The following is a 27811-nucleotide window of genomic DNA, read 5'->3' as shown; positions in this document are numbered from 1 at the left end:
ATACATTTTTAATAGCTTTGGAAGAAACAAAGTATGCATATGTTCACAGAAAGTTATTTTTTTAATTTGCTTGAAAGTAAGTTACTGAGCAGAGAGAACACTAAATTCAATTCCTTCTAGTTAAGTTAGTGAGTATTTGTCTCTCCCCTCCTTTTTTTTCTTTGCTGTTGTTATCGTTTGCTTGCTTGCTTTTTTGTGTAACATGCACATTAAATGTAAGCCTATGTTTAACCTCAGCCATGATGAGGCAATTCAATCTAGTAAAAAGACCAAAGGTCCAAAATCCAGAGCTGAATTCTAGCTTGGCTCTGACAAGGATTACTATGTAATAATCATCAGCAAAGTTGTGAACATCTCTCACCCTAGTTATTAATGAAAATGAAAATCCAAGAAAACTATAGAATAATCGGAATGGGGAGAGAGAGAATATATCATGGACTATAGTCATATGAGGAGAGGAGAGACTAAGCAGACTCATAAGAATGGAAGAAGCAAAAAGTAAAAGAAAGGAAATGTACTGAGAAATCAAAATGAAGAAAGCAAGTGGGCTTATTGCAAAACAGTTTACATTTAAGCAAGGAAGGGGAAGATCAAAAAAAAAGAAGAGGGCATGAGGGAAGAGGAAGAAGAGGAGGACACGAAGAAAGAGGAGTGGCATGAGGTGGGAAGAGGAGAAAGAGAAATGGAGAGAGGAGAAAGATTAAAAGGAGAATAAGGAGAAGGTAGAGAAGAATGAGAAGAAGGCAAAGAGGAGGGGGAGGAAGATAAGGAAAGAAAAAGAAAGGATGGGGCTATCCTTCAGTCAAATATAGATCATATAAATATGGCTTACATCTACATTAAAATAGTATGTAGAGTAGTAAAGATGATGAATATCTATATATTTCCACATGTAAAGATGTCCCAAACATAGTGGTGAGGTGAAAAAAAAAAGTGTAAAACAGCATGTCTATTGGGCACTTTTTGTAAAAACAATTATTATAACTCCACAACGGTCTAAGTGAAAATACATTTGGGATGATAATATAAAAATGCTAAGCACAGTTATCCCTGGGAGATAGAACTGGATGATCTTTATTTGTATGTTTTTTATCTGGAATGGGTTTTCTGGATTTTCTTGCAAGTACATATTATTTTAATACTCAGAAAACACAGCATTAAAGCCATGGGATGAGAACCAGCAAGAGGGAAAAATGAATTTGTGATGACTCAGGAGTTATTATCACCAACAAACAAGGTAAAGCTAGAGAGGCAGGCTGCCTGTAGGTTTGATCTGGATTGAAAAGAGGGTATATTGTCCCACTAAAATGAAACTATTTGTTGGGTTAATGGCTGCAAAGATCAGCATGAACACAGTAAGACCTCATTCTTCATTGGAGGAGGTAAGATGAACCATGGTTAATAAAAATGTGTTTATGGTTGGTTTATTGTTTATATGTTCTATCAGTAAGAAGGTGAAATCAAACAACCACTGCAGGTAAATATTAAATTCCAGATTCCATGCTGAAAGAATTTTATAAATAAAGAGGCTGCAAATAAAGATGGGTGGGTTTTAAGGAAAAGAGCACTAAATGTAAGATAGCTTAATGATTAAAGGGTACATATGTGCTTTTGTATCAAATGGGTGTAAGTTTGAACATTGGCTCTGCTACTTAAGATCTCTGTGTTTTTCAGAAAGTTGTTTGGGTCCTAGCTAATGCACTTAGACAAGAAAAGGAAACAAAAGGTATATACACATTGGGAAGAAAGAAATATCACTGCCCTAGTTGGCAGATGAGAGTCTGTACAGAAAATCCAAAAGAACTGACAAAAAAAAAGATGCTGGAACAAATAGGCAATTATAGCAAAATATACAAAAGTCCATTGCTTTCTTATATACCAGCATGTAACAAATGGATTTGAAAATACCATTTGTATTAGTTCCCCCAAAGAAAAAATACTTAGGTATAAATTTAACAAAATATGTACAAGATCTGTATACAGCAAAACACAAAACTATGAAGACAGAAATTAAAGAAAAACTAAGTAATGGAGAGAGATTCTATATTTAAGTATCAGAAGACTCAATATCATCAACATGTCTGGTCTTCCCGATGTGATCTATAATTCAGTGCAATCCCAATCAAAATCCCATCAAGTTATTTTATGGATGTTTTGTGATTTGGAAGTATATATAGAAAGGCAACAAAATCTAGAATAACCAACAGAATATTAAGGGAAAGGACCAAAGTTGGAGAACTGACACTACCTGGTATCGACCTACTATCCAGCTATGGTAATCAAGACAGTGTGGTATTGGTGAAAAAATAGATAATAGATCAATGGAACAATAGAGAGCCCAGAAATAGACTCATATAAATATGGTTCACTGATCTTTGATGAAGTAACAGAGGCAATACACCGGAGAAAAGAGAGTCTTTTCAAGAACTGGTGCAGGAACAAGTGGACATCTGTTCACATGCACATACACACACATGATCTGGACACAGACCGCACACCCTTCACAAACGTGAACTCAGAATGGGTCATAACCCAAAAGTGATGCAAAACTATACAACTCCTGGAAGATAGCACAAGAGAAATCATACACGACCTTGGGCAGGGCAGTAACTTTTTAGATACAACACCAAAGGCACAATCCATGAAAGAAACCATTGATAACCTGGATAACCTTTAATTAAAGTTTTTAATTAAAATTAAAAACTTCTGCTTTCTAAAATACAATGGCAATAGAATGAGAAGACAAGACATAGGCTGGGAAATATATTTGTGAACAGCACATATGGTAAAGGACTGTTAAACAAAATACACTAAGAACTCATAAGCTAAACAATAAGAAAACAAACAGCATGATTAAAAAATGGGCCAAAGACATTAACAGACATGCCACCAAAGAAGATACACAGATAGCAAATAAGCACATGAAAATAAGCTCCACATTATATGTCATCAGGAAAATAGGGAAAATCAAATTAAAACAACATGATAACAGTATATACCTATTAGGACGGCCAAAATTGGGAACAATGACATCATCGAGTACTGGTGAGGATATGGAGCACCAGGAACTATCATTCATTGCTGGTGGGAATGCAAAACGACACAACCACTTTGGAAGACAGTTTGGCAATTTCTTACAAAGCTAAATATATTCTTACCATATGACTTAGTAATTTCTCTCTTTGGTACTTAGAAGTACCAAAGAAATTGAAAACTTTTATGCAAACATGTTTACAGCAGCTTTATTCCAAATTTCCAAAACTTGGAAGCAACCAAGCTTCAGTAGGTGAATGGCTAAATAAATGATGGTATTATCCACAAAAATGGAATATTATTAACCCACCCTCCTTCAAAAAAAGAGCTATCAAGCCATGAAAAGACATGGAAGAACTGTAAATGCATATTACTAAGTGAAAAAAGCCAATCTGAAAGGCTACATACTGTGTGACTCCAACTATAGGACATTCTGAAAAAGGCAAAACTGTGGAGGCAGTACAGAGATCAGTGGTTGCCGGGGGTGGGGGAGAGAGAAGGATAAATGGGTGATACAAGAGAATTGTTAGGGTAGTGAATTTACTCTACATCAGCGATTTTCTAGCCTTTTTCATCTCACAGCACACATAAATTAATTACTAAAATTCTGAGGCTTACCAAAAAATATATTTTTTGCTGAGCTGATGAAAAAATGGGTATAATTTTGATTCATTCACACCAAATGACTACTGTTGTGTTGACTGTTGTCATTCTTTAATTTGACAGTCTAAAGGGAAAAAGAGGTCAGTGTCCCTGACTAAATATCAGGTATTGCATATTTTAAAAACTCTTGTGGCACACCGGTCTGCTGCGGCACACCAGTTGAAAATTGCTGCTCTATATGACACAACAATGACTTATAAGTATCATTACAAATTTGTCCAAACCCAAAGAATTTATAACACTGAGAGTGAACTCTAAACTATGGACTTAGGTTGATCGTGATGCGTCACTGTAGGTTTATCGATTGTATCAGATTCACTGACCTGGTGGAGGATGTTGATAATGGAGGAGGCTATACATGTGTGAGGACAGGAGTTATATGGGGAATCTTTCTTCTCAATTATGTTGTGAACCTAAAACTGCTCTTTAAAATATGAAGCTCTTTTTTAAAAAAAAGTTACATGGAATCTGATTTCAGATTCCTCATGTGTAGAATGGTGAAAATAATACTACCAACTTCATAGAATTGTGATGATTAAATGCAATGTTTATAAACCACTAAGTGCTTCATAAATGATAATTACTGTATCATACAGATTATTTTACATAATGAAGTACAGATGAACACAGCATTATTATAAGAAAAACAAAACTGCCTAAGAGAAAAGTGTGCAAAACAAAAAATTTGTCATGTATGATCCTTGAATATATTCAAAAGCATACTGATCAAGTCTATTGGAGGAAAAAAAGGAGAAAATTAAATGTACAGCCAAAAAAGAGCTTTAAGAAAGGAAGAGGGTACAGACACTTGTTATAAAGAAAAAGATGAAATTTTTAAACAAGGATTCTTGAGGTTGGGCATAAAAATAATCTTAAAGAAAGCTACTGACTTTCCACTACTGAAGTTCAAGGTATGTGCAAGAGTCATGAGATTAACTAGCCAGAAAGTAAAAGTATGAAGTCTGAGGTAATAAGTTGGTATGAATCAGATAGTTAAATGGGTATAGGAGGAAAGAAACTTAAAGATGTAAAGTAATATCCTCAGTACTTCAGAATTTACAAAGCAGGTTGAAATGTTAGTGTCTTCATTTTCTTTTGACCTTTACAATATCCTCATGAGTAAAACAGAACAGATACTGATACTCTAATTTTAGAGATGAGGGAGATAACAATCCAAGAATAAAAATGACTTGCTCCAAGTCACGAAGAAGGTGTTGGGGTTAGGCTACTCAATTATTTACTGAGCACCTATTTTTTAACAGTCAGGAACTGCGCAAAGAACTGATGATAGAAATGTAAATAAAAGAATCTCTATCTTGTTGGAATTCACAGTCCAGAAAGGAGCATCCAGAACTCAAACCTCAGGCCTGTGAGAAATCACTTTCATCTGCCCTTCCAGCATGACTCCCCGGCCCCTCACCCTGTCCTCTGTCCTGAGTCTGTCCTCAATGGGCCCCCACTGCAGGCTCCTTGGTTTCCATTTGAGACTGACCACTGGGGAGCCCTAAAGGCAGTTCAGGGGTACAAAGGAGGGGGAAATCATGGTATGTATTTCTCTGAAATCCCTCTGTGGGGTCTCCGCAGCCTGTCCATGACATTCAGTTGCAGTCCATGGCTCTTCTCAAGACAGTTCCCTTCCCACGTTCCAGCTCCCTCCCTTCCAGCCTTTGGGTCCAGGGGTGGCCACAACTCTTCCATTACTGGTCCCTGGTTTATGCACTACCCCTGTGCTGCTCTCACACCCCACTCACACCTATAAATAAACCTTCCTGAAATTATTCTAATTTGAGTGTCCCATCTGTTTCCTATTAAGATGCTAACAGATATAATCATTGGTGCTGTGAATAGCCATAAGAAACAGATCCCCAAAAATGATGTTTAATTGGGCTTTTCACATATTGGAAGTATAGGGAAATGGGAAATTGATTACTCATAGGTAGGCTGCATTTTTCAGTGAAACCCCAAATATAAAAGGGCTCTGCCAGGTCTAGGCTACATTGCGAGCTTTCCTGTGTCTTGGTCCTTATGACCCAGCAGACCCATGGGGACTGGAAGCATCTATGGCAGAGAGAGACGCTGAAAGGAACCTTCTGGCAAGCCCCACCAGAGAACCACAGTGTGGATCCCTAGGCTGTCGGGGTAAAGCCATGTGCTCGTTTGCCATTAACTATCATTTCTCTTAAAAACAGTTCCTCACTTGTTTCTGGGACCTAGTACGGACTTATCTTGTGTCCATGTGGCAGTAAGTGGCTGTGAGATCATGTTCAACATGGGCGGGATGTTACCTGACCCAGCAAACCACAGATCAATTATTCGCATCAGCATTCCATTGCTAAACTGTGTGTGCGAGACCAGGCCCACACCGGTCTCTACGACACAAACGGCAAGGGCAGGTGTTCCAGGCTCTCGTGGTATCTCAGCCCAATGCTTCGTCTCCTTCCCTGCAAAACAGCAAGGCTTCCCGGACAGATCCACGGAACTGAAATAATTGCCTTTCACTTTCAGTTTAGGAGCACATCATTTTACTGTCTCAGAAAAATAATTTAGGAGAAATATGAGGGGTTTTCAAAAATATGCTACAATTGTGTCAATGGCATTTAAAGTACATACTGATTAGTATTTACAGTTATCTCAATGGCCTATTTACATCACTCAAAAAGCTTGCCTACTCTCACTACAGACGAGGACAGCATTAACATTCTTATACGTTTGAGAAGCGAGGTGCCATTTCTTATGAAAAGCCTTTATAATGTACTCCCCAGCCCACCAACTCTCATTGTTACAGAGAAGTCTTAAAGGGAGTCAGGAGGCACCAGGAAATTGGTTAATTTTTAGGGTTAATTGTAGACATTTTTTGCCGGGCTCCTGGAAAGCAGTGTTCCACAAACACAGGAACACCTACCTTGCTCGGTATGCAGGCTCCCAGGGTGGTTTGGATGAGGAAGCAGGGGTAGGGTAGGTGCGGCAGAGGGACGGACCCCACGCAACGCCTGCCTGCTGTGTACTTACCATTTGACATGAATTATGTCAAAAGAACTGCAACGCAGAAGATCCCACTCAAGGCACTACAGAGGATGGGGTAACTAGCCCTGCCAGAGATGAGAGAGTGCTCTCCGACTGGCAGTGAAGATCTACAAATGCAAGCCTCCTGGGGCAAGAAGCTTAGGGAAAGTGGTCAAAGGCAGGAATGACGGAGATGACAAGAACGATAAGAGAAAGTGCTAACTGCAGCCATGGTGACAGAACAGACAGTTAGGACCATGGCGCAGTGTTAAGAAACAGGCAACCTGCCAGGAGAGAAGAAAATGAGCAACAGAGAGTTAGAAATAAAAAAGTCTTCTCTGTGAGAGGGCAACCAGAACCCTGGTCTATATTTCAATAATTGAGAAAAAGAGAGGGCATTTCTACTCTGTATGTGAAGCGTGAGGGGTGGGAACTACAGGGGATAAGGACACCAGGACCTCGTTGCCTCTTAAAGATGTCACTGTGACACTCCGGCGATCTGATGACCAGTTTAAGAAAAGAAGTTCTATAGTGAGGAACTGAGCATCAGAGATACAGGATACACTTGTCAGCCGCAGAATAGAAATGATGATAATATCAGGAGTATAACCCATTAGCTGTACAAGTCATTTAATCTTCACAACAACCCTATGTGGTTATTGTCCTCATTTTACAGATGAGAGGACTGAGGCAGAAAGAGGTTACAGTAACTTGTGCAACCCCTAGAAGGGAGCAGAAACAAGGTTGAAACCTTTCTGCCAAACAAACTACACCCGTGACCCCTAGAGGGTGAGGGATTTAATCTCCCTTCTTCACTCCTCTTTGCCTGGTATCTAGCATGGTGGGCACTCTGTATATTTATCTGAATAAAGGAAAGTGTAGTAACAGAAAACGTACATTTTTCTCTCATGGCAGGTTCACAAATTATTGTCACATGAAACATCTGTTCTAATCTTTTCCAAGAGTGAACACATGGACATTTACACACAAGTGGGAAGGATGTGCATAGAAAAATGGTTCATTAATCAATTCCGAATTGGTTGCTCTACATTAAAAACACCTCAAAAGTACCAAAGTGTTTTTGTTGTTCTTCGCTTGTTTACTTGACCATTCTTTTGTGATTAAAAGTTGTACAGCCAAATCAAAAGCTCTAGGAGTACAAGGAATTTTTTTTCATTTCAGCCCAGAGCTCGTTAGTAGGTGTTCGATACATGGTTTTTTAAAAATAAATGATGAGGAGCTTGGCTTGTTTTGCTGAACTGAATGGAGAAATGGAATGCCAAAATTATATTCTGGCCAACAGATCTCAGAGTGCATCAACCTCCATCCCAGTATCTACTAAAGGGAAGAAGAATTATTTTAAATATGTGTATTGATTTCAGTGAGAGAGGAAAGGAGAGAGAAACATCGATTTCTCCCACACACACCCCAACCGAGGATGGAACCCACAACCTAGGTATGCAGGGCAGAAGATTTTATATCAGCAGCCATCTTGCAACTAGCTTTATGAGGCTGACACATTTCTCAGAAGATCATTGGAGGAAGAGGGCATCAAAATAAGAATAAAAGCAACAAAAGCAACGAACACTGTTGAGTGCTTACTGTATGCAAAATATTTTCCCAAAAGCCATGAGATGAGTACTTCCAACCTCAGAATCACAGATAAAGTATGAGAACACTAGAGGTAAGGACCCGACCAAAACCACAGTCAGAAATGGAAAAGCCAAGACTTGAACCCAGACGATTTGCCTCTGAAGCCCATGCAATAATGAAAGGTGGAGAGACTGCACAAAAGAATTGAGTGTTTTAGGTAAGGAATTCTGAGTTCAGCAGTTTACTGCTGTAATAATGAATGATTTTATTGCTGTTGTCAGCCCCTATACTAGAAGATGCCAGTGACTGAAGCACTGAGAACACACTAAGTTGATACTTTGAGGTTTGCTAAAAGAAGGAAATCTTACCCTTAGCAACAGCAGGGATACACCCGGAGAGCATTTTCCTAAGTGAGGTAAGCCAGTCAGAGAAAGATAAATATCATATGATTCATTTGTATTTGGAATCTAATGAACAAAATAAGCTAACAAAATGAAAACAGAACCATGGATACATGGAACAGACTGACAGCTGTCTGGGGGCGGGGATTGAGCAGCTGGGTAAAAAAGGTGAAGGGGTCAAGTGAAAAATAAATAAATAACTTATAGACACAGACAACAGTATGATGACTACCAGAGAGAAAGGGGGTGGGGCAGGTAGAAGAGGGTAAAGATGGAATAAATGGTGATGGAAGGAAACTTGACTTGGGGTGATAAACACACAATTCAATATACAGATGACGTATTATCGAACTGTACACCTGAAGACTATATAACTATTTCAACTAATGTCACCCCAGGAAATTCAACTTAAAAAAATAAAAATAAATTTCCCTGGCCAGTGTGGCTCAGTTGGATGGAGTGTCATCCCGTAAACCAAAAGGTTGTGGGTTCAATTCCTGGTTAGGGCACATGCCTGGGTTGCAGGTTCAGTTCTGATCAGGACATGTACAAGTGGCAACTGATCAGTGTTTCTCTCAAATTGATGTTTCTGTCCCTCTCTCTCTTCCTCTGTTCCCCTCTCTCTAGAATCCATAATCATTTCCTCAGGTGAGGCTAAAATTAATTAATCAATCAATTAATTAATTAACTGCTAAGGGAGGAAAAATACCATTTTTGGGCTTTCAAATCTAGTCTATATAATCTATTGTTTACAGACCACAGCATGGATAGAATAATAAATACTATTGTGTTCTTGACTATACCTTTCTGAGTTTGTTATGTTAAAAAATGTAATTTTAGAACTAGAGACTTACTTGAGATTATTGATACTACTTAACTGTGATACTACTTAAATATTAGAACACAGTTAACACTAACTTTGAAGAAAGGCCTCCATCTAGAATTTTCTCCAGTGTCATATAATACCAGCATCCATTGTGCCTGTGCCCAACCAATGCTGACCTTCTTTCCTAAAACCCACCGAACTCTCTCCCACCCTACAGACTTTGCACAGGCTCTTTGCTCAGCCGTGACCTTCTTCTCCCGGATCTGTGCATGGATACCTGCTTCTCACAGTTCAGATTTTTAGCTTAAATGTGTCCCTGGGCTCCCAAATTAAAGTAACCGCCCAGACATCATCCCATCCTATTTTAATTCCCTGCATAGTATTTGTAACCCTATGATGTTGAACTGTGTGTCTCATTGGAATGAAAAAAGTGCCAGAGAGCAGAATCATCTTTTGTCTAATTCACCACAATATCTGCAGGTTATAGAACAGGATACCTGACAAGTGAATGAATGATAAAATGAATAACTGAATGCCATCCTCCTGCCTATTAATATAGCTTCACCGATTTGACCTATAGACACGGATGTCATTCAGAACATGAAATGTTACCACAAAAAGAAGGCACAATTTAAGATTGTCATTACTGTTTAGCTATATAAGTTGCATGGCTCTGAAATTTTTGCCAGTGTCGAAAAAATTACAATGAATCCAGAGATAATATGAACTATTTCTGCAAAAGTGATGCTTTCCCAGTAAAGAATTTTTGTGATTTTACTTTCTAAATACAAAACAACCTTTAGATTTGGGTGTTTGTCTTGCAGCCTGGAAAACTGTTAATGATGATCTCTCACTTCAGTTTTTCTAATATGTACTTTATAACCTAGTAATAAAATAAAAGTAGATGAACTAGAAAGCATCAGACCAGAGATCTGCATGGTTTATTGAACCTTCAAAGGTAATCTGTACTGGTACCTTCTCAGCTATTGATTTTTTCTTTAACCTGCCTTCACTGCATTGCTATAAGGGCTTAATATAGTTATGTTCAATAAGCAACTTGACATTCCTGAGTAGAAATTCAATAAAATGAAGTTTGTTCTCTTTTTTACTTTTAATGCTCTTACACCTGATAACATAAATAAAAAGCAGTAATATCCCATCACTTTAGAAATAATTGGGCTCACATATTGGGCTCTCACCATTCTGGTAAGAATTCAAAACTTACAATACACCCAAATAAATTGGGCCACTGATAAACAGGATGAATAAAGGTAAAGACAGGAGAAAGTCACCACCTAACTGAAATAAGTGAGGAATCATTAACTTAATTAGACTGAGATCCTTAGAAAGGATCTGAAATCTCTACCTAAAAAGCAGGCATATAGTAAAATGAAATTTCACCAGCCAATCAATGATCTGACTCAAACCTGATGGCACAATTGTCAACAGTGAGCACTTAATTTGGTCTTTGAATCCTCCTTTGCCTACTTTTTTATTCATTAAGATTATCAGTGAAGTGTGACTAGCTATAGAAGTGATATCTGTGATCTGGACACTTGCCTCAGACATGAAATTGAATAGATATGAATACAGAGACAGATGCATAGCTGTAAGTGTGTTTGTGTTACAATCTGCTAAAACTCGACTACGTAGTACAGTAGTGTCAAACTCGAAAGGCATTTTGGCAAGACCACACTTCATTTGCAAGGTGTTTTAGCTCTGTGATCCTTCTAATTTAGGATCCTTATTTTGAAATATATAAAATAAACAGAACATGTAATAACAGAATATAGTATAAATTCATTCTGCCTTTTCAAGGGCTTCTCCTGGGGACATAAAATTCATTTTAGAACAAAATACTTCGCCCTGGCTAGCGTAGCTCAGTGGATTGAGCTCAGGCTGCAAACCAAAGTGTTGCAGGTTCGATTCCCAGTCAGGGTACATGCCTGGGTTGCAGGCCATGACCCCCAGCAACTGCACATTGATGTCTCTCTCTCTCCTTCCCTTCCCTCTCTAAAAATAAATAAATAAAATATTTTTTTAAAAAAGAATAAAGTACTTCATGCTTTGGCCAATTCTCCATCATGCAATACACTGAGTAAAAAGCACTCACCAGCTCTTGAACCCGTATTCCCAAACTGCAGGATGTAGCATGTAAAAAAATATAGCACCACATAAAGATTTCCAAATGAAAAAATGACATCAATTAACGACAAAGGCATATTTTGGCAAGTCCAATATTTATGACAAAGATATCCTTTATAATGCAACCTTTAAAAAAACTTTGAGACCTGGCTGGCGTAGCTCAGTGGATTGAGCGCGCGCTGCAAACCAAAGCATTGCAGGTTCGATTCCCAGTTAGGGCACGTGCTTGGGTTGCAGGCCATGGCCCCCAGCAACCACACATTGATGTTTCTCTCTCTCTCTCTTTCTCCCTCCCTTACCTCTCTAAAAATAAATAAATAAAATCTTTTAAAAAATCTTTGAAAAAACTGGTGTGAAACACACACCAACCATAGAACATGTATTTAAATTCCTCCATTGCTTATGCTGTTTGTGACTGAGCTTTCTACTCAACAAAATTAAGCAACTCCTTTTGATACCCAGAATAATTTGCTTGAACCTCTTAAACTTTTTCCTCATCCATCAAAGAAAAATGTGTTGGCATTCATTCTCAGTTTTTTTTTAATCAACCAGCATGCATGGCGCAGCTCAGCAATCCTTCATTATACTAATGGGGGGAGGGGGAATTAACTTGACATCAAACCTAATTGAGTAAAATCTCACTAATTCTTCTAAATAGGGATAAGTCCTGCTTGATTAGTGACAGTAATTTAGTATAGAACATGTTTAGATAAATACACTTTTATTGCTTTTCAGAACTCACACTAATGAAGGGCTCCTGCAGCCAGCTCGGGGTACAGTGGAGATCCTTATGAAAACCTGCCACATTCCATAGATTAGATTAATGTAAGCATATCACTTATATAATAGCAACTTGGTGTTTCTTAGATCAAAACTTTAGGTGCATCTTGCCTATAATTTGCTTCAAAAGTAATTTTTATAGATGCTGCCAAGGTACTCTACAGCCCAGCCTATAAGCAAAATATAACAAATTGTCATTTATCAGCTATGATTGATTAGTAGTCAAAATTAACAAGGTTTCACTAGGCAGGCAATCCTCAACTCAGTACAAATTATATTTCAGAAGTTCATTTGTAAGATAATTGCTAGAAATCAGAACTGATTAGAGCAATGTTGCCATTAGGAAGTGAGCATCATGTCTACAAAAGGAATGTGGGCTTGGGACTCAAGACCCCAGGAGGGGATCTCATCATAGCTTTGCCATTTACTCTCTGTGTGAACTTGAGTGAGTTACTTGACTTAATGGAGTCTTAATTTACTTATCTGTGAGTAGATTTAATACCTATCTCATAGGGTTTTGTAGGAATTAACCATAATAATAGCTGTAAGGCACCTCCTACAGTGCTTGTCTACTCTTACCTCTGGGCATTTATTTTCTTTTTTTTTTTTTCTCAAGTATCTCTCTGTATCAGAGAACATTAGCTGAGAGATTGTAGGGGTGCTTCAGTGGGTTCATGAATCCCCTTAAATTGTATGCACTAACTGGTTTGTCTGTCTATTCTGTTGCAAAAGCCAATGAGCTTCATCAAACAGCCTCCTAAGGGGAGTGATAAAGAACCAGTGCTCCACAGAGAAATGTTCCAACATTTTTCAAAATTGTCAAAGGCCAAATGTTTAAAAATAATAATTGGCCTACATGCAGCCACCTGGTGGACTCCTTCAGTAAGCCCCCACGGGTGTGCATGCAGCCCCTCCTGGGTCACAGAATGAGAAGTCGTTCCATCTATAAGCCATGCACTATGGAGGCTTTCTGTCCCCATAGCCACCCAGCATCTAAATGTATATTCACACCCCTGTCTGCTACTTGTCATCTCCCTTACCTACACTCTGGACAGTGGCCTATTGTTTGCAACTCCACAGGCCGTTCCAGTCCTTCCTGAGGGGGTCAGGCAAAAGGCTGGCTGTGGGGACCTCTGGTTTCCAGGATAAGAGGGCAGCCAGACTGAGGTTGCAAGGTCACCGTGCATTCTGGGCCGCCTGTGGCCCAGGCTGGGAAATGCAGAAAACCTCATTTGTCCTGCAATGTTCCTCCAGGCCCTCTGAGAAAGCTTAACATCATGCTCTCTTTGAAGGAGAAATACTCACAGTGATTGTGTTGTTTATTACAGAGCCTGGATTAAAGGCTGTATTTAGAACTGAAGTGATAAATGAATAACTGATACCACTTTTGGCTACTGAACTTCCACACGTATCTTGTATAAACATTCAAACTCCCTTACAACAAACAAAACAACTCTGTATTTCTACCTAGTAAGACACATCTCTCTTTATAAGTGAGGATCATACAGAGTATAAATTACTCCTCAAATTCAGCCACAATCTCATTGAATATTCTGTTACCTAATGATATTATAATGTTAACTTCCAATAACATGTATGTTAAGTAATTTGAAAATGGTGATAGGAAATAAGAAAAGGATGGCTATGTACAAATAAACATATGTATATTACAAAAATAAAGAAATAAAAATAATCATTGGAAGTATCCTCTGCACCCAGGTTACTATTCATCCAATCTCCCTTACTAGCAATCCTTCAAGGTGGCTACAAGCGTCACCTTCTCAGGAGAACATCTGTGTCCACTTCACCTGCATCTCTTCCAGTCCCAGCACCTGCCACATCTTTCTCAACCCAGCAACTTGTGCACACCTCTGCTACAAGCACTCTTCAACTATACCAGGTTTACATGCCTGGAAGTATCTTTAAGGAATACCAAGTACATGGTAGAATCCTGTCAATTAGATAGGAATTTTTTTCCTTCACAAAAACATATTTATGTCTGGATTTCATTCAAAGTGACCACGTGAGTTGATGAGAAGCATACAAATCAGGAAGCAACTTAGCTTTGTTTAAAAAAAATACTAAGTTCAATAACCCCCCACCTCTCACTTATCTGTGAAATGGAGATAACCACGGGGACAGAAAGCCTCCATAGTGCGTGGCTTATAGATGGAACAACTTCTCATTCTGTGACCCTGTGACCCAGGAAGGGCTGCATGTGCACCTGCGGGGGCTTACTGAAGGAGTCCACCAGGTGGCTGCATGTAGGCCAATTATTATTTTTAAACATCCAGTCAAGGCTGTACATGAATAATATTGAAAAGTACTGAGCATGCTACCTGCACATGATAGGTCCACCACCATCACTATCATTGCTATTAACTATTCAGAAGTGATAGGTAATAAAAGTCTGACATACTTATTAATGGGTTCCCATACCGGGCCCTGAGTATGGTACAGAGACCAAAGACAATCTGCATAGAGACAGCATCCCAGGACATGCAGTGCAAAATGATGTTTCTGGAACTTTGTACACAGGAGCAGGCTACTTTCACGTGTGACTGCCTTTGAACCCTCTGAAGTTTGCAGGCAGGCCACTCTCCCTGTCTGCAATAGTGTGGGGCTCTGCCCAGACGGACTGCCGCTCTCCGTGCCTCGCAGCTGTGCACAGCGGTGCCCGAACTCACGGGCTCAAGGCTGCACAGGGCACATCTCCACCCCTGAGAGGACGGGCACAGGCTCAGGGCTGCGAATACTTCCTTTCTAGTAAGCTGATGTATTATTCTTGTTCGTGTTATCAAGGAGCATCCACTACATACTGGAGGCCCATGGGGTTTCTTCTGTTCAACACAGGGCACCTCCCCATTCCACCCCATCCATTTTCTTCTGCTTTTCCTTTCTAATGCTCCTGAAGATAGCATTGCCTAGTGCATGGGATTTTGTCCCCCAGATCTCTTCTAATGACCCTTGACACCAGAAATTTGTTGTGAAGGGAAAGCAAATCAATATCAAAATTCAGTCCAACAGCCTTCATAACCTTTATTCAAACATGCCATTTGGTTGGTGCTCCTCAGACTGCCACGGAAGCCCCTGTTCTCCCCTGTTCTATGCCAACCTTCATTAACATGACTCTTGGCTATAAATCACTTCTGTGCTAAAGTAACCATCTATTTTTGAACATTCAAAATATTTCCCACCATATCTTCACAGATACAACGCTGCATAAAATGCCTTCCTCCTTCCAGTCGACATGTGCTTATAAACCTGACACATACTCCCACAGCTTGGTACTGAGAACCCTACTTGTTCATGAGGTGCTCAATATGCTGCCATTGAAATAAAGACTTTGTGGCTTTGCCTCCAAAGACAGTGTTACACTGTTACTTTCACTTAATCCCCATTGCTCCTCAGAAATACCGTGATGTTTGGTAGTGTGGTAGCAGTAGTATTAAGCTTCAATATTTATTGTATACCTATGCTTATTCAATACTTTTGAAAGATTTTACTTAATCCTAGTAATAATCTTGACTGCTAGGGATTTTTGCCAATTTACAAATACAGAAAATGAGTTTTAGAAAAGTAAGTAACCTAATTAGTTGTCAAAGTCAAATTTAAACTAAGACCTACGACTCAAGTTCTTCTGACAAAGCAAAGTTGCTCTAATTTTCACGTTACTAATCTATTAACACACCTAATGAACAACACTACACTTCATAAATGATGCAATATTTGTGAAAAATATACTTATGTATTCATTTAGTCTGTTCCCCTGCTTTAAGATTCCCAATTCCAAAAATACAAAAATTGTATATAGATTATCCATACTTGGTAATAGTATAGAAAAAGAAAAAAGTTCTAATAAAATTTAGAATTGTGAAAAACAGTAAATTCTGAAAAATGAAGGAGCTTTCTTAATCTAGTTAAGGTATCTTTTTTCTTAAAAAATGAAAATTGAAGCAAGCAACCTACTGAACTTAGTAGCATTCCCATCAAAGTCAGAAAGAAGACAAAATGTCAGCTATCACCACCTCTAATCAGCATTATCTCCTAAGTCCTTGTCAATGTAATGAGACCAGCAAAATAAGAGTTATAACAATTGGAAAAGAATTAAAAATGTGCTTATTTGCTCTTTGATGTCTGTATAGAAAATCTAAAAGACTAAGCAAAAAAAAAATACAAGAAATAGTAGGAGAGTCCAGCAATACTGCAAGATACAAAATCAATATTCTAAAATCTGTGTATTCCTATATATCGGTAATAACTAATTAGAAAATACAGTATGAAAAAATATATACGATTTAGGACACCTGCAAAGCTACAAAGTAATTAGGAATAAATCCAACAGAACAGTTTAAAGATGGTTATATGGAAAATTACCAAACAAAGAAAATCTGAAATATAAAGATGTCAGCTGTCCCTCAATTGATCTGTAAGTTTGATTCAATGCCAATAAAAAATCTAAGATGATATTGATATGGAAAAATAAAGATAATTTTAAAAAGTGTGAAATTTTCTATTTTAAAAAAGCTTCTTGTCTTAGAAGCTCAATGCTTACTAAAAATGATAATAATGAAGGTAGTGTGGTTTAGAACAACAATTTTTGTGGTACAGGGCAAGAAGAAAATAGAAAGTCCCGATTCAGACACTCTGGTGTATAGAAACTTGATATATGGCAGAGATACAATGATCTACCTAATAAGAGAAGCTAGGGTAACTGATTATCTATACAAAAGAAAAGCACTGATCTTTTCCTTATATACAAAAATAATTCCACATGGGAAATTAAACTTTAAATTTTATTTTAAAAAAGGAAGAATATCTACTTAGGAAAGTTTTCTTAACTGTCAGAGAGTAGAAAGCCTGAAGAAACATATTGATATATTGACTATATTAAAATTAAAGCTTTAAAAAATATCATAAACTAAGTGAAAAGAGAAGTCACCAACTCCAAAAATATATTTTATGCCATTTAATAATTACATATTAGGATCCAGAATATAGGAGAAACTCCTACAAATGACGACTCTCCTTGACCAAACACCAGTCAGGCTCCTCTGCGTTTTCTTCTCAACCACGTCTCAGCCTCGCGTGTCTGCTTCCTGCACCCTTTCAGAGTCCGCTTACAGCAAGAATCTTGCTAAGGCGGTTTAGTAAGAATCTCCTGACCCTTGATATCTGATCATCCTGGTCTGCCTTCAGCAATAATCTTACTAAGTTAATTTAGCAAGAATCCCTCTTACCCTTGATGTCTCCCTCCTCTTAGTAATTTTCAACCCACTGACCTCCTCATCCTGTTCATTAGCTATAAATCCTCAACAGCCCTTGCCGTGTTCTGAGCTGAGTCCCATCTATGTCCCCTATCAAGTCAACTCATATTGTAATAGCCTTGATGAAAGTCTCCCTCACCATTTTAACAGGTGTCAAAACAATTGTTCCTTAATACAAATCAATTTTAAAAGACAAACAATTAAAACGTGAAATAGATGAACAGGAAACACAAAAGTAAACTCTTAACAATTAAGTATACAAAGAGATGCTAAAGGATGCTAGTAACATACAGAGTCGAATCACAAGAAGATCCTATTTCAAACATTAAATTGACAATACATTGTGGAAAGTCTGAAATTTTCAAGTATTGTCAAATACATGGGGAAAATGTGAATTCTCTCTTGCTATTGAGGAAAGTGTGACTAAATACAACAGGTGGACTGCATTTTGTCGTTACTCAGTAAAACCACATATGGGCAGGCTCTATGACTTTTCTCACCATACAGCCCAATTTCTTACAGAGATTCAGTAAGACAATTAAGTCTCAATGCCTTAAGGTGTCCATTATACACAGTAAATTAATGTATCTTTTGTGCATGTGGAATGCACTATGCATGTGTACCATCCTTAAAAGGTAAAAGAAAATAGTCACTTAAATTGGTTTTCTGTGGGGCTTACTTGTCTAGTTGAGAAAAGATCAATGGTTCTGAATCTGAAACTACCTAACTGCCCCCCAAGGGCATTTAAGAAATGTGAGGGTAATGGGGGCTATTTTTCGGTTGTCATTAATGACTGGAGTGCTGCTGTTGACAAATAGCACCCCGGGAGCCAGAAATGCTTAATAGACCACAATGCACAGGAAACTTTCCCACAAAGAATTGTTCTGCTAGAAATGCCATTAGTGCCCACCTCAGCCCCAAACTCTCATACACAGGCCTGAGGAGACATGGAGAGGAATGCACACTGTAGCGTTGTCAGAGCAACAGCTGGAAAGAAAAAAATTATCATTGTCAGAGAAAATGGATAGACAAGTAGTAGTAAGATCACATAGTTAATATCAATCAAATAGACATACAGGTACTCAAATCAAGTTGGAAATGGAGAAGTTTCTGGTATTTTATCCTGATAATTGACAAAAGGTTTCAGTCCACTGTGAGTAGGACTCTTTGCATAAAGTTTCAAAGGTTCTTTGGCAAGCAGTATGTGGGACTGGAAATAGTCGAGATTTCTCTCCAGTTTCTAGGGAGATTGAAAGGATGTCTCTTGATTGAAATGTCTTGTCTTTAAATGTTTTTTCTTTCTTTTATTTTTTATTTCAAGATATTCATTTATTGAATAGAATTTAGATTGAGGAAGAGGGCTATATACAGGGGAAAGAAAATCCTAACAGTCTAGAAGTTATACCCAGAAGTTAAATTTAATAACATTTTGATGTTTGCATGGACAGAAAACATATATCAATGAATTAAAATTACAAACTCCACAAAAAATTAACCACTTAAATGTTTATCAATTAACAAAAATCTTCCCTTTTTATTAGGATATCATAGCAGTCCATAACTGACCCTTAAGCAGCCTTAATAGATTAAATAGTACTAATTTGGGTACCTTCCAAAGCACTTTTATAAACATTATTTTACCTGATTCTCCCAGCTAGCCTAGTAGTTAGTAGTAAAGATGTGTTTTCTTTATAAAGTTTCCTTGTCAATGGTGATGCTACCAGCCTCACTGTGTGAGATCAGGAATGTCCCAGCTGGCCGGCTGATTGGCTAATTTAAGGAGTTACAACAGATAACCCTAAGCCCCTCTTCACACGGGTACCAACTAAAATACTTTCGCCAAATTTACACACTTGGGCCGTAGTCTATCTGGAAACACAAAAGTACTTCTCAATGGAGGATTTCCCTTTTGTGCTGAGTTACTCTGACTACTTCAAACCACTCCATTTTAATTCTAATTTAATTTAGATTGCATGTACTCTCTCTAGTGGTGGGGCTTTATTCACTGCTGTTCTATCTTGTCTTTCAAATTAAGATTTTTACATTGGTAACACTAAATTTTTCATCTTTACAATTAATCGCTATAAATTTCTATATTCATATTTAAAAATTAATGGCACTAACTACAACCCTTAATTCAATTTAAGAGATTTTATGTACCCCATATTTTATGTACCCCATATATGATTGTCATATTATTTCAATAATATGACAATCAAATGTCTCATTCATTCATTAAAGTGTCATTCTTTTAACGCCCTTTTCTAATGAACCGGAAGCATCTCAGTATGACAGACGCGACTGTACTTGTAAGCGTGTCGCTGAGCCACTGTGGCAGAGAATCTGTGGGGCAACACTGATGATGTCGTTCAAACGGCAGATCAAATTGGACTCTAAGGTTTCATTCCATTGAATTAGAGTAAATGTTTCAAGTTCTCTTAGTCTATCTGACAGAGTTCATTGGCAGATTTATAAGTATTTATATTCAGAAGTTGTCTTTATTAGCAAATGGCCTTCAAGTACTCAAATTATAAAATAAATAAATAATGGAGATGAGAATGCATGGAATTGCATGTTTTATCCTCTCATAGTGTTTCTCTATTCCAGAAGAAAAATACAAATAAAGTCAAAAGCCTTTACAATTTGGTAGAAGAAGCTCTCTTCTAAATGATGACCTAAGCATGTTGATTTAGAAGTTATTTAGAGTAATGAAAGTTAAAGTGACAGGATTTGATAGATTACTATGATTAAAAACTACAAAAGAGAAAAATTGGTGAACAGAAGAGGGAGAGAAATATATAGTTATATATATACAATGTGTCAGATACATTGTTACATAGTTCACCCATCATAAATTATTTAATTTTCACAAAAACTCATTAATTTAAAGATTTTTTCCTTGTCATTTAACAGATGAGCAAACAAAGGTGCTGAGATGTTAATTAATTTTCCCCAAGTCACACAACAAACATTTTATTACTAAAATGTGAACTCCAAAGCCCTTGCTACCTCCTCTATACCCACTGGCCCTGCAAAAAAAGAAAAAAAGAAAAAGAAAAAAAAAACAGAGATTCAAGAAAGCTAAAACGGCAGCGGAAGGATAGTACTGCATCACAGAACCAACTAATGCACAATTCCAAGAGCGAAAGAGGGAGGAAATGGCTTTCAGTGAAAAATCTGCCTTTATGTCTCTGGTATTGAGTCTATAATAGACAGTCATGTATGTTCTACAGGAATGCCTCAGAAAAACAATGATGTGTTGAGAATATAGCATGCTGACTAGAAACATCATTTGTATCATACTAGAAAATAGGTAGATTCTTTAAAATTATACACAATTTAATATTGGAGGACATGATGAAGAGGAGAGAGTATGTAAAGACTGGTCAGTGAGTGGAAATAATAGGCAGTGTATTACAAGGTAATGTTTAACCACATGGACCTTGGACCAGGATGACTAGGTTTAAATCTTTACTCAGTACCTGTGCAACTTTAGCTAAGTTGCTTAACTTCTCTATACATCAGCTTCCGTACCTTAAGATGGAAATAATGCTGGTACTTACCTGCTAGGGCTGTTATGACAGGAGTAAACGAGTTAATATATGTAGAGCAATTCAGACAACGTCTGACCCATAGTCTTATTTCAGGATTCGTTAGTCTTTGGAAAGTCGGACAGTGAATAGTGTAGGGGAGGAGAAAGTTTAAGAAATCCTTGGGAGTATAGAGTCAGGAAAAAAGAATAAGGTAGTCAAGACTAGCAGGGGTGTTTAAGTTTTGGATGTCTCCGGGCCGTGCTGGAAGAAGAGTGTTCCTGGACCTGGACATTAAATACACACACACCAACAAAAACTGAAAAGCAAACAAAAAGGTTTTAAATAAATTTATGATTTTGTGTTGGGCTGCATTCACAGCCATCCTGGGCTGCATGCAGCCTGCGCACCACGGGTTGGACACCCTGGCATGAGAGCATGTTTGTAGACAGGGGACAAGGAGAGACTCAGGAAAGATAAATGAAAACAGAAAGCGGCCATGGGAAAGGTGAGCACATTTGGAAGAACTGGCCTTAAAAAAAAAGGAAGGATGCAAGTCCTGACAGGAAAGGAAATGGAGAGCAGATGAGGACAGAGAGCAGATTTTCAGGAAGTAACAGATGAGACGGCAAAGGCCCGATTCCAAATAATGAGCTCAGTGTCTTCATTACAGAAAGAAAAGGTAGAAGTGAGAATTTAGGGGAATAATAAAAAATGTTTAGAAAAGTAATTCTTGAGAATATGAAAAGATAGTCACTAATGATGAATAAATGTACAGCTAATATCCCTAGAGTATGGGCTAATTCGAGAAAACTCCAGTACCACTTTTTATGACGTTCACAACACAGAGACCAGAGCCAATAAAACAGTTTGCAGCAAGTTAAGAAACACTGAGGCAGATCTGGTGAGAGCACATTTCACCACCAACCTGGCTGTACCAGACGTCCTCCTCCCGATTGCCTAAGGGCATCATTTGCCTCTAATCAAAGCAGCTTTTCTGTGAGCAGTGGTCAGTCAAAACCAATGAAAATCACTTCTTATGTAAATTTATTGCCTGTGTAGTTTTAAATTTTAACTGATTGTCAATATAACTGCATACCAGAAAACAGCTGATTTTTGTTTTTAAATCTTGTGATGTTAAAAATCTATGTGATTTTAAATAATAAGCCTGTTTTTGGTGAAATATGGCAAACTAGACATATGTATTTTGCTCCAGTCCTTTCTGAAAATCCCTGACATAAAAGAACAAGAAAGCCATAAAGGCACAAGGACAGAAAGAATGAAAGATGAAATGATAGCACTGAGAAATTTATTTTGAAAGATGAAAAGAGGAGACTGAGTTCCAACTGACTTCACAGAGGAAAAAATTCAACAAGAAGCAAAGTGAGGCTGGGCCCAGAACCTCAGAAACATTGAGGAATTGAAGGTGCCCCATCCCTCTGAAGGTGGCAGGTAAAGAGTGAACCTAAAAAATAAGGGAGTTGCTTGTACATTTATTTAGGAAGGAATTAGAACCCCAGATCTTGCTGCCAAGCCAATGCAGCAAGGCAACCATCCCAAATGGTAACTAGAGATTTACCTTCTGGGGAAACTGAACCTGAGAGACCCGCAATCCATGGACAGAAAGCACAGACGATGGTTGGAGTGAAGTATGGTGCTGCAGTCAGATGCTCACACTGCTCTGGCCCTGCCCATCCCCTACGTCCCCTTCGTCCCCATATGCGCAGCCAGGGGTATCTGCCACCCTTCCCACCTCTAGGCAAGAATTGACAAAACCAACCACCCAAGAGAAAAGACTGATAGACAAGCCCCACATACATACACAGGGCTTCTGAACAGCTTTTTGTGTTTCCACTTTTCAGTATAATATTATATAACATTTCATTTATATTATGGAAGGGTAGAAAGTTTGTTCTATCCCACTAATGCATTCCCAGTACTTAGAATAGCACCAAGTACACATTAGATACTCTGTAAATATTTGATGAATGAATTAAGTGTTTTAAAATCTGTGGACTCTCATAAAGACTCAAGAACATCAAAAATGTAACCTTTATATTTGCAGAGTGCTGCTTCCAGTCAGTTATTGACAAAGTATGTCTCCCTAACATCACACTTTGCAGCTGAATTCCACTTCATTGCACCTCAATTTTAAATGTAAAATTTACAATAGTCAATTTCTTTAAATGGCTGATATTAATTTTTATTCTGTTAGGGAAAATAAGTGGGTTTTATCACTTTATATTTATTTGCATCTATTCTTAAATGAAAACACAAGAGGTCTTCATTTAGAAAATGAGCCCGATTACAGAAGCCAGGAGAAACAAGCTAGATGGGCCCTCTAGTGGCCTTGAAGAGCTAGTAACACTCCCCAAAATAGCTAACATTCCTAAGGAAATAAGTAATAAATCCTTATATGTGGAATACAAAGAACAAAATAAATGAATAAACAAAAGAGAAATGGACTCATAGATACAGTTGGGCTGACTGAAAATGGTGAAGGGATTAAGAAGTAATTACAAAATAATCACAAGGACATAAAATGCAGCATAGGATATACATTGAATGATAGTGTAATAACTATAACTATGTATGGTGCCAGGTGGGTACCGAAAATATCAGGGGAACACTTTATAAAGTATATGATCATCTAACCACTATGCTGTACACCTGAAACTAATACAAATAATATTGAATGTAAACAGTAATTGAAAAAATGTTTAAAAAAAAAACAAACCACCAATAAGCACAGTCCTGCCAAAGCTGTGGATTCGGGAAAGACACACCTGGCTGCAGATACTGAAATAACTTCTCCACATGACTACACAGTAATCAGGGGAAGAAAAGAAAAAAGCAGCAAGTGTCACAGGTTGAGATGTGAAACATCACTCACTGGCGATAACCGAGTAACTGCGCTCTGGTCCTCCCTCGTACCACCTTCTGTTCATCCCCCATCACCTCCACTGGTCCTGAAAACTGATAGGATCCTGCCTGCACGCCGTGCCCCACAGGGGCTGCAGTGCCCAACACCCGCTGGGCCTGGGGCAAGGGTACTAAGGAGGTTTCACATCATCTGCATAAGTATTTAGAAGTTAAAGTCAAGCTCAAAAACTGGTCAATAAAATGTTTTCTATCCTCCTACTATGCTTCCATGGCAACAAATTTTTTAAAAGTTTGTGTAAAGCTATAATTTTTTTATGACTAGATATAAACAAAATACCGCATGCAACTAAATGTAAATATTATCATATATCTGAGTATTCTGTGATGAGCCAGAATTGTTCAGATTAATATTCACAGTGCCATCCCTAAGTCATGCATTTTAATCATTCTGTAACAATTCTTTTGTTTTTTCCTACATTTCAGCAAATCAAGAATCATGCTGTTATAATCTAAATTGTCACACAATTTGTGTTTTATTGACAGAAATATCAAATTACTCTACTTTTTGTAAGTCATTCTTAATCAGTTTCTTATTATTTTCAGTTTGGAAAACTTCATTGTGTGCAAGCAGTAGCAACAGGAATTATCAAAGAAAATCTTAAGGCAATACTTGGACTCAGAAATGAACCATACATTTTACATGTCATGCTTGGTCATTCTAATGGGTCACCTGAGTTATTTGTGTCATGGAAAATATTGGAAAATATTTTAATTTTATTACTAAAATCACTATCACTTATATTACAATACCTACTACCTCTTAAAGTGATATCTAGACCCATATATTTCCTAAGTTCTATTTCTTTCAAATTTTTAATGCAATATAAAGAGAAAACTGAAAATAACAGTATTTTGCTCAATTTGTTTAAATCTCTCTTTACTCAAAATTATACCTTCAACCAAAATAGCCAGAGAATAAAAAAACTAGCATCAGGACTCGTCTTCAGGCCTGGCAGGAGGCGATCATTCTGGAACACACTCCTCTGCCTTCCGCTGGGCTTCTTATTCCTGGAGGTATGCTTCCACAATCCAAGCTTCCTTCCACCTCTCATTACTGGTAGTTTACCTATCTGTACAATTCCACAACTGCTTCTACTCAGAATATTGAGGAAATTGTGCCGCTGGCTTCCAGCGTTGACGTCAGGAATCACAATGCCATTTAGCTTCCAGTTCCCTTATATGTGACTGCTTGACTATTCTCAGAGCTTTTAGAACATTCTTTTCCCAGACATTTACATGCCTGGCTTTTCTTCTCCTTCATTATCCAGTTCTTCACCTGTCTCTTAAGGGAACTTTCTTGACCAATCAAAGAAGATCCTACATGTCACTCCCATGTCACCAAGTTTTATTGTCATCAAAGTATTGATGGCTACCTGATATTTTCTTGTGTTAGTCTTTTCTATCTGTCTCTTTCTGCTGAATAAACTATAAACTCCACAAGAATGTGTCTGCTTCGGAATCCCCAGTGCCTAGGATAGTGAGCAGCTATCAATAAATGTTTATGGACTCAGTGAATGAAAGCCTGCATATTAGCACTACTACCAGAAGTAGAGCAAGAATGGCCTTTTGACTGATATTCCTAAATTATGTAAAACAGGATCATGTCTGGGGCCCCAACATTATCACAGTGCTTATGTTTACTTCAGACAAGTCTTCTGGCCACAGCATATCATAAAGCTTTAAAAATAAAATCATACTAGAAATATTGAGGGGAACATTATGGAAAGTATATGATTGTCTACCAACGAAGCTGGACACCTGAAACCAATACAAAATAAAATTGAAAGACAAATAAAGAATTTTTTTAAAGGAGACAAGAAACTAAAATCAAACTTTTGAGCAGTTCAAATTATTTGTTCTCAGAAAGCAATGCCCTTGGGCCAATTTGTCTTCTTCCCCTATAAAAAATTACAATTTATTAAGAATTAATGAAGAGTTAATCATCTTGGTTCTAGAAGAGCAATGGCATGAAGAACACAATTCAGCAAGGTGTGTGAGAACACAGCCTTCAGCATCAGAGGGCCTCATCCTAATCCGGACTTCACCATTTAGGATCTGTGTGTCCTAGGGTTTGTTATTTAACCTTCTCTAAACCACAGTCTCCTAATTATAGCACTACATGTCTCTTTGGCTATTATTAGAATCAAATGAGATCATTCATCTAAATTTTAGGTGTAGTCCTTGAGCATTTAATAAATATTAGCTGTAGTTAGTATAAGAAATGATCTATTTGAACATTTCCATATTCTTTGCAAAATAGTAGCTGAAAGTATCATTCATTACATTTGAAATAATTATCTGTCTCAGCTTAGTGCAAACACAAATTGCCTCTTCAAATGCACTTGGATCTTTTTCCCTAATCAGTTGAAGAAGTAGATGACCAATCATGTTTTCTTTCCAGAAGGAAATTCACATCATTTTCCATAATGACCTTTTCCAGATACCTTTTTTCTGTCATTTTCCCCCTTGACTGGTTTTCCTTTTGGTTTTATTTTTAATTGTCCTCTTTTATATTGCTTTTAACGTTGTAGGTTGTGACTCTGAGTGACCCTGGCGAGGTTAATTAACATCTGGAGCTCCACTTTCTTAATCCGTCAAATGGGAATTGTTGTAGACACCAATGACACTGTTATCCCAGCATCTTTTTTAATACTCTCTGTTCTGCATCCATATTCCCTTGGGGCCATATAAGGGACCGAACCCTCTAAGTGCTTAGATTAGTCTAGAAGTAGACATCAAATTCAAGCTGGACCAAGAAGAACCTTGCTCAGAATTCTGGATTTAAGACTGAAAGAGTTAGGTCAATTTAGTAGCAGAAATTATAGGACATAAACCTCAGTAGTTGCTAGTGTGAACATTTCCCACTAATGTCGGAGTTGGTCCACAGTGAAGAAAAGAATGCAAGGAGGAGAAGAGGGGGTCCTAATGGTTCTGATGGTCCCTAGGCTCTTGTTCTTCCTGTAGCTCAGCTGTTCCCTTAGATATCCCACTACCTTTCCAATAAATTCTTCTTTTTGCACACATAATTTGAATTTGATTTCTATCACTTCAAACTGAAATATTTCTAACACTAAGAAAACAAACCCTACTTTGAATAGTTGATGTAAAAAGTAAATGAGATAAAATATTTAAGTGCCTAGCATGTAACCTGGCATATAATACTTGTTCAAGGAAGGATGCTTATGAACATTATTTAGAAGATGGGAATACAAATTCTAAGTTAATTAATTAATAAACATAATTTTGATAGCTTACAGATCTTCTTTCTTCTTACAGTTTAAAAATCATGCAAAGGGATTATTTGGTTTCGGATTGTGAAAGATTGCAAAATAAGAGAAATGCTCTGATTAATTTTGCTACATGTTATCGTATAAATCTAAGTGACTCTTACATGGTTAAACAATCTTAGAGGATAGTGAAGCCTCAGATACAGTAACCCACAATTTCTTGCTTAATTCACTAGGTTAGAGTAAACATAGGGTAAGAAAGTAGAAAAAACTCAGACTTACATTTTACTTATCCCACATACACAGGACTAAGTCTGACCCATTTAAGTATACTAAATACTGACTTGGCAATCTTCAGATAAAGGATCCAGTTAGTAACAAGAAAATGGAATCACCATAC

The 27811-nt window shown here is 37.7% G+C and overlaps 1 protein-coding gene across 1 annotated transcript in view; it reads right to left on the bottom strand.

Moving 5' to 3' along the window:
- The window catches only part of SLC39A8 (solute carrier family 39 member 8), a 69609-nt gene that overhangs the window by 6827 nt on the left and 34971 nt on the right, over positions 1-27811 (bottom strand). The gene's annotated exons all lie outside the window — the stretch shown is intronic.

Source organism: Phyllostomus discolor, chromosome 1 (genome assembly GCF_004126475.2).
Source record: "Phyllostomus discolor isolate MPI-MPIP mPhyDis1 chromosome 1, mPhyDis1.pri.v3, whole genome shotgun sequence".
Lineage (NCBI taxonomy): Eukaryota > Metazoa > Chordata > Mammalia > Chiroptera > Phyllostomidae > Phyllostomus > Phyllostomus discolor.
The sequence above is the reverse complement of the archived record's forward strand: the minus strand, read 5'-3'. Positions and strand labels throughout refer to the sequence as shown.